The 9,178-nt window shown below is 36.9% G+C and overlaps 1 pseudogene; it reads left to right on the top strand.

Annotated features, from left to right (window-relative positions):
* Window positions 1-2,235: 2,235 nt before the first annotated feature.
* LOC117097360 lies at window positions 2,236-5,369 on the top strand (annotated as a pseudogene).
* The last annotated feature ends 3,809 nt before the right edge of the window (window positions 5,370-9,178 follow it).

The following is a 9,178-nucleotide window of genomic DNA, read 5'->3' as shown; positions in this document are numbered from 1 at the left end:
TTATGCACATGTACCCTAGAACTTAAAGTATAATAAAAAAAAAAAAAAACTCCAGTAAAGAACATTTTAGACCATGACTTTAGAAGATATTATTTTTAAAATGGCATTTCTGGGTGTGTTAGTACATGATCTGACACTAGTTTAAACAAGAGAAATAAACAATCTGTTCAATCACAGTGTTCAACAGTCAATGGTTTCTAATGGCCCCTGGAGCACTGAAAACTCTGTTTACAAACCTAATGCACATTTCTAATTCATTGACACATCTACCTAATAGGATAGATGTAGAACTTAACTGGAGTTCTGCATAATGGTGCCTCAGTTATACTTCCACATATAACAGCGCTCTTACTGATCCTGAAAGCCTGAAATATACTTCACGATATATCAGTTCTCTCCAATTACCTACCCAGACGCTCTGAAAACCTCAGAGGTTTTCAAAATGAAAGTTATTTTAAAGCAATTTATTTTGTAAAGATACACATCTCTTAGAATTTTTTTTTTTGATCTGTCACTTGCAAGAAAATTCACAATTTGAGAAAGACTGAGAGTCACCTTTTAAAAGTTTCACACCACTGAAGTTTAATTAACCTTGTGCCATGCATATGATGGAATTGTAAACAGATAAGCACTTTCTGCCTTGAATGAAGCCAACCTCTCTGGAGTAATTGGACACCATGTGACCGGGAGCTCATGGACCACTCTGTGGTGGACTACAGTGTCAGCTGCCTGCGGCAGATGACCACTAGAAGGATGTAGCCTCAGCCTCAGATGAGAAACAGCCTTGTAGAATGCTGGTAGTTTTTTTTTTTTTAATTCAACTAACTTCTCTAGGAAATAATTATGTAGAATCAATAACTTTAAAGAATAAAGGTTGTGAGCAAAATTCTACAAAGGAAACTCCTGCCACCCCATTGCTTTGTAAAACATTTTTATTTTAGGATATTTTGGGGTAGACATGAGAGAGTGAGTGGAGAAAGGATACACAGTTAAAATTCAATTGTCCTATCCCTTGCTGCAAGGTTCTGAACTTTCTAAGAACACTTTCTAACTATAGGAAGATTTGATATGTTTATAACTACATATTTCCTAGGGAGAAAGTATAAGGTTAATTACACTCTCAAAAAAATTAATATTCCACAAACATCAATAACCACTGCAATGTGTGGCTAATTTGTGATTTCAAGGTTCGCAAAGTGTAATTCTGCTCAATGAGAAAGACTATTTAAAAAACAACAACAACAACAGAAAGACATGCTTATGATCAATGTGACACAGGCACTTGGTCCCAGAAAAATGTGCTCATCTTGTGGATCAACTACGTATTTCAGGTTTCTGCAGGTGTGGATAGTAAGGGTTTTGAGGTTATGTCGGAGGAAAGCCCATGGCCAGACGTTCCTTTTCTAAGTACAGGGTAACAACACAGCAGTACCTTATGAGAGATTCTGAGAGATTCTCCAACAAAATGCCTTTCACAAGCATGGGGCCACAGCTCTGAGCAGAGCAATCTCATTGACTCAACTCTTCACATAGTAGAAAACATTTTCTGGTTGTCTTTCCTCATGCAACTCATGGATCCTCAAAAGCAATTTTTGAGCACTTAATGAGATCATTGATGGGGAATTGTTTGGAAAAGTTGAAAGTTCTAAAGAAATGTCAACAATCAGTCCACCAGGCAGATGGTAAAAACAGCACAGAACGAGGCTCATATTTCACCTCAGCCTCTTACTTAATGTGTGAACCTGGGTTCCTTAAATTTGCATTTCCTCATCTTCAAAATAAGTCTCACAGCTTCCTTGTCATGCTTCCAGACTTATTTAATAAATAAACGTTTGTATTAGTGCTCTTCATATAAATGGACTTTCTACCTTTTCTGCAATGACCTGTTCTGCATTGAAGCCAGTAGTCAACCACCCAGAGGCCTAGAAGTCAGGCTTCCCTGAGCCAATAGGCTTACATGTGACCATTCATCAGAAAACAATGGACAGGCAGAAGAGGATAGGAAGAAAATAATGCTATAGATACACTTAAAAGTTACACCCATTTAGAATAGCTAGGCTAAGAATGAAATCTTCTTTCATAATAGTGAGTTTAAAAGAAAATTTGCTTTCATTTATGAACACCAGACTAATAGATGCCCTTACAAAAATAGTATTGGACATTTAAAAACTATTACAGCTTTTGTTAATGAACTCAAGATTCTTTGTATAACAGAGATAACACTGTGCCAGCCTAATGGGGAGCCGGTTAGAAGGCAAGTCTCATTCTTTCTCTATTCAGTCCAACACAAGCATAGATGGAGGTAGGGGGCTTTGCCTTACACACACACAATCTAGACTCCACTCTTTATGTCAGGTGGCTTGGAAAGTCTGGAGATATTAAAGAGTAATAAACATTCTCTTAAGTATTCATCCATTCCAAAATATTTCTTGAGCACTCACCATATGTGAGACACTGCTCCATATGTTTGGATACATTTGTGAATAAAGCAGAAATCCCTTCCTCTGTGGAGCTTGTAATCTATTAGAGGGAGAGAAACAATAAACAACAGACTTAATACACGAGTAAAGCACATGATTTGTTAGAGTATGGGAAGTGTTATGGGAAACAGAACAAGGTGAGCAGGGCAGGAGGGGGTCAGGCATGGGTTGGGGCTGGGCTGCAATTTCAGGCAGGACAGTCAGTGAAGATCTCTTTGAGAAGTCATATTTGAGAAAAGCCAGGTGAATTTCTGGGGGAAGAACCCCTCTAAGCATGAGAAATAGCCAGTGCAAAGGCAATGTGCCTGGGATTCCCAAGGAAGAGCAAGAAGCCAGTGTGACTACAGTATAGTGAGCAAGGAGGAAGCTGTAGGCAATGAGGTCAGAGAAGTAGAAAAGGCTGAACCTTCAGGACCCTGTAGGTCACTGGAATGGACTTGTGACTCAGACAGCATCCCTGCAAATCTTATGGCACAAATGGGTCCAAATACCTCTGCATAATCACTAGTGACCCACTGGGACTGATGTGGAAGGATAGCCTCACTTGAACAGACAGGAAGTATAAAAAATACAGGTCTTCTGTAGACAAGAAATGACTGGACGTTTCACAAGACCAGCTAGGTGTCTGGATTCTGGTGCTACCCCTACCCAGCCTGTTCCTCCCGGAACCTGGTCACTGGTCTCACCAGCCCAGAGAATCCCTTCTAACCTCAGGAGTGGGGAAGAAGCTGGCTGTTTCTCATGAGGTTTTTCTTCTATGCATCAAGATCTCTCCTCTTCCCCCTTCCTCAGGTATAGGTTTTGTGAAACTCAGATGGCAAAATATTGACTCAGGACTTTTTTCCCCCTATTTCCCTGTGTTACCCCATCTCCAAATAAGTGAAGACAATAAATGCAGAACATCTGGCTAAGTAGAGAAAGGGAAGAGCCACAGGTTAGCAATATATGTCAATAACTAAAGACTCACCAATTAATATTTTTCAACACTTTCTGTATTATTCAGGGTTCTCTAGAGGGACAGGACTAATAGGATAGATGGATATATAAAAGGGAGTTTATTAAGGAGTATTGACTCACGTGATAACAAGGTGAGGTTCCACAATAAGCCATCTGCAAGCCGAGGAGCAAGGGAGCCAGTCTGAACCCCAAAACCTCAGAAGTAGAGAAGCCAACAGTACAGTCTGCAGTCTGTGGCCAAAGGACCAAGAGCCCCTGGCAAACCACTGGTGTAAGTCCAAGAGTCCAAAAGCTGAAGAACTTGGAGTCCGATGTTAGAGGGCAGGAAGCACCCAGCATGGGAGAACGATGAAGGCCAGAAGACTCAGCAAGTCTAGTCCTTCCACATTCCTCTGTCTCCTTTATTCTAGCTGTGCTGGCAGCTGATTAGATGATGCCCACCCAGATTGAGGGTGGATCTGCCTTTCCCAGTCCACTGACTCAAATGTTAATCTCCTTTGGCAACACACTCACAGATACACCCAAGAACAATACTTTGCATGCTTCAATCCAATCAAGTTAACACAAAATTAATCATCACAAGCTCCAATCCTACTTGTTTCAGACTAAGCACTTGGTCAACGAACATTTACTGAGCACTTTCCATGAGCCAAGAAATTTGCTAAGTGTGAAGAGACAGCTAAGATGAGCGCTTAATCCCTACTGCCCAGGACACACAGGCTGGTAGAAAGCGAAGACAGGTAACACCAAGAAACAGCCATGTAAATGTCAGAGAATAAAATGGAGCATGCACACACAGAACCTTGTCTCATGAAGACAGCATGGGGTAAGGTGCACTGACAGCTTAATTTTTCCCTCTCCAGGGACTGCTAGTGCTGCTTATAGGGGTGAAGAGAAAGAGAAGAGATTTAAGAAAGAGGCACTTAGGCAGTTCTAACCAAAATAGAAAAGTGCTATATTTTCACCACTAAAGTGTGGAATATCACATTTCTCAGGGACTCAGATCTGTGACATGAATAAGTTCTCTTTATGCTCTAAATGGAGACTAAAAAAATTTTTTTTTCATGAAACTCTTTCAACATGCTTCTATCTAGTGCAAATTTTGCTCCTAAAGTGAGGAAGAAATCTATAAGGAATTGAAAAGTCAGTTAAGATTTTGAATTTTTGGGTGGAAGCAATAGCTGAGTGGCGACAGCTGCCAATTGATTGTATTGTAGGGGATAGAGTGGGGAAAGATGTTTGCTCTCCCAGAACAGCCTATCTTATTCCTTTCCTTCAGTTACCCATGGCCTAGAGTCACGTGGTGCAGGTAGCAGCTGCAATGCCATCACCAGCAGAAATCTCTAATATGGTTAATTATTCAAGTTACTTCTGATTGGCAACTCTGGGGCTAGAAAGTCTTGCTTCCTTCTTAGGTTTGCAGGTGAAACATGTGATACATATACAGAAAACTACATCAGCACAGTAAGTGTGGATTTCAAAATAAGAAATGTAATATTACATGGCAAAATAATCAAGCTTCAACTAGGGGACACAACAGGCCAGGAAAGATTTTGATCATCTCCAGTTATTACACAGGAGCCCAAGGCATCCTAGTTGTGTATGATATGACAGATCAGTAGTCCTTCAATAATGTTAAATAGTGGTTGCAGGAAATTGATCACTATGTCAGTGAAAATGTCAACAAATTGTTGGTAGGAAACAAATGTGATTGGCCCACAAAGAAAGTAGACTACACAACAACAAAGGAATTTGCTGGAATTCCATTTTTGGAAACCCATTTGCTAAGAACACAGCAAATGTAGAACAGACTTTCATGACAATAGCATCTGATATTAAAAAGCAAATGGGACTAGGGCAACAGCTGGTGAGGCAAAGAAGTCTAATTTTAAAATTTACACCACTTTGATCAAGGAGTCAGGTGAAAGTTGATGCTAAAATTTGCTTCCATCCTTTTCTCATGACAATAAATTTGCAATCTAAACCCAAATGAAAAAAAAAATTGCCTGAATTTTACTGTATGTAGCTGCACTATAACAGATTCTTATCATATCCACAAATGTCAGAGGTTGTAAATAGTCAATATGGACTTTTTTTTTTATTAACTTGACTCAAGATAGCTAATTTCAGTTTCAGAAAAGTTTGATACTTTTGTGTGCTGCTTTATAAAATACTATGTGTAATCCTTGCCACTTTCCTGGTACCAGACTATGTCCCATGATTTCTTTCGTAAAGTTAGAATATATATTTTTTTATATTTACATTGGCATGTTTAGATGTCAGCGTTAATCTTCTGAAGTTCAGCCATTTTGTATTAAACAGCAAAAGCAGTCTGTCATGTCCATGTATACAGACGTTACATGTAAGATCTGATTTGCTAGTTCTTCCTTGTAGTTATAAATGGAAAGATTATACCATTTAATTAATGGTTTCTTTATACCCTGCATATAATTTGTGGATGCAGGATGTTGTGATTTGTTGCATATGACATACGAAACAACTAAAGATATGTTTAACAAATAATGTACTTATAATGGGATCTAACTAAACCAAAGAACTTCTGCCCAGGAAAATAAACTATCAACAGAGCGAATAGACAACCAACAAAATGGGAGAAAACTTTTGCAAACTATGCATCTGACAAAGGTCTTATATCCAGCATCTATAAGGAGCTTAAACAAATTTACAAAAACACACATTAAAAAGTAGGCAAAGGACATAAACAGACATTTTTCAAAAGAGGATATGTATGATGCCAATAAGCACATGAAAAAAAGCTCAACATCAGTAATCATTAAAGAAATGCAAGTCAAAACCACAATGAGATACCATCTCACACCAGTCAGAATGACCATTACTAAAAAGTCAAAAAATAATGGATGCTGACAAGATTGGAAAGAAAAAGGAATGCTTATACACTGTCGGTGGGGTATAAATTAGTTTAGCCATTGTGGAAAGCAGTGTGACAATCCTCAAGGACCTAAAGACAGAAATACCATTCAATCCAGCAATCCCATTACTGTGTATATATCCAAAGGAATATAAATCATTCTATCATAAAGACGCACATGTATGTCCACTGCAGCACTATTCACATATATAGGGCAGAATTCAATATTTGCTTTCTAGATAAAATACTCAATAAATGACCTAAAGAGGTTTTGATGCTGCGTATGGATTTAACCAACCTTAGTAGTTCTGGGAGCTCCAACTGTATGGAACGCAAGTTTAGGATGTATGCTATCTGATCTTTCTGAACACCATTCGTTAATCAACAGTTCACCAATGCATCTGTGGTAGAGGTAGAAAGCAGCACAATTTTCCTAATTAGCAAATAGACTAACTTGTGTGCGAATGTTTTTCTTTCATGCTTTCTGTAAAATTCAATTATTTTATCCTTCACAATTGTATTCCTTATATTGGAGGAGAGTTTAAGCACTGAGGCAGAAAGCAGGAAATCTGATTGCCCTAAGTTTAGAAATTATACCCCTAAAAATTAACTGAAAACATAAATACTGTGTGGTAATGATAAATGAAGAAAATGTATTTATTTCAGTGAAATTTTGCATGTATAAAGATTTTGTTAAATAGAACCTTCAAGATCCCAGGGGTTTTGTGTGTGGAAAAAGTAATCTTCTGTTAATACCAGCATTTTTAAGGTGACTGAGGTCAAAGTTGTTTCCTTAGGTTGAAGTGGCAACCAAAACATTCTTCACACAAAGGGTTGTGATATATCTGCTGGCAACACAATTTATTGTAGGGTCTTTAATTTAATTTTTAAAAATGTAAGCTAAAACAAGCCAAAAATTAATGGGTTTTTACATTTTTCACTAAGAGACAACTGAAATACATGGTACAAAAACAAGTGGTAAGATTACTGTAAAATAAAATGTACAAAATAAACATTAAATTTTCTTTTCTTTTTTTTTTTTTTTTTTTTTTTTTTTTGAGACAGAGTCTCACTGTGTTGCCCGGGCTAAAGTGCAGTGGCATGATCTCTGCTCACTGCAACCTCCACTTCCTGGGTTAAAGTGATTCTCCTGCCTCAGCCTTCCAAGTAGAAGGGATTACAGGTACCCACAACCATGCCTGGCTAATTTTGCATTTTTAGCAGAGATGGGTTTTCACCAGACTGGTCTTGAACTCCTGGCCCCAAGTGACCCACCCGCCTTGGCTTCCCCAAGTGCTGTGATTACAGGCATGAGCCACAGTGCCTAGCCTTAATTTTCCATCTAAGAGAATTTCACAACAAAATTGTAGTTTACTTTGTAAAAGGAAAAAAAATATTTGGTGGAAGAATATACACAGGAAGTAGAAAACTGTCAACAGAAATGCCAGGAGAACATCAGCACCCTTGTCAGCTCTTTGGAATTTAAGCCATCACCATCTCAAAGGCCAAGATTCTATACTTCTAGGGTTCATCATATACGTATTTATTTATTTTTTATTTTTATTTTTTCATAAGTTATTGGGGTACAGGTGGTATTTAGTTACATAGGTAAGTTCTTTAGTGCTGATTTATGAGATTTTGGTGCATCCATCACTCAAGCAGTATACACTGCACCATATTTGTAGTCTTTTACCCTCACCCTGCTCTCACTCTTCCCCTCAAGTCCCTAAAGTCTACTGTATCATTCTTATGCCTTTGCATCCTCATAGATAAGCTAGCACATATCAGTAAGAACATATGATGTTTGGTTTTCCATTTCTGAGCTACTTCACATAGAATAATAATCTCCAGTCTCATCCGGGTCACTGCAAATGCCATTAATTCATTCCCTTTTATGGCTGCATTGCATTCCATTGTGTATATATAATATATACATTATATTATGTATTATACATTATATATGTTATATTATATATTATACATTATATATGTTATATTATATATTATACGTCTGTATTATATATAGACATATAATATATATCACCTTGATATATAATTATATATTATATATATAATTGTGCTGGCAACACAATTTATTGCAGGGTCCTTAATTTAAAAAAATTTCAGCTAAAACAAGCCAAAAATTAATGTTTTAATTAATAGGTTTTATTAACAATATATTATAATATATAATATATAATTATATATCAATATATTTTATATTAATTTAATATTTTATAATTATATATCAATATATTTTATATTATATATCATGTATAATTCTTATATATCACAGTTCTTAATATATAATCTATATATAATATATGGACACCGAGATATATATAATTATGTATATATGATATATATTATATATATTGCAATTGTGAATTGTGCTGCTGTAAACATATGTGTGCAAGTGTCTTTTTCGAATAATGACTTCTTTTCCTCTGGGTAGATACTCAGTAGTGGGATTGGTAGATCAAATGGTAGTTCTACTTGTAGTTCTTTAAGGAATCTCCCTACTGTTGTTTTCCATAGTGGCTGCAGTAGTTTACATTCCCATCAGCAACATAGAAGTGCTCCCTGCTCACCGCATTCACACCAACATCTACTTTTTTTATTTTTTGGTAATAGCCATTCTTGTAGGAGTTAGGTGGTATGCCATTGTGGTTTTGATTTCCATTTCCCTGTTCATTAGTGATGTTGAGCATTTTTCATATTTGTTAGCCATTTGTATATCTTTGGTTAAGAACTGTCTATTCATCTCCTTAGCTCACTTTTTGATGGGATTTTTTTTTTTTTACTGATTTGTTTGAATTTGTTTGAACAGCGTGGTACTGGTATAGAAATA

The sequence above is a fragment of the Trachypithecus francoisi genome, unplaced genomic scaffold (assembly GCF_009764315.1).
Source record: "Trachypithecus francoisi isolate TF-2019V2 unplaced genomic scaffold, Tfra_2.0 Lachesis_group15, whole genome shotgun sequence".
In the NCBI taxonomy this organism is placed as follows: Eukaryota; Metazoa; Chordata; class Mammalia; order Primates; family Cercopithecidae; genus Trachypithecus; species Trachypithecus francoisi.
The sequence above is the reverse complement of the archived record's forward strand: the minus strand, read 5'-3'. Positions and strand labels throughout refer to the sequence as shown.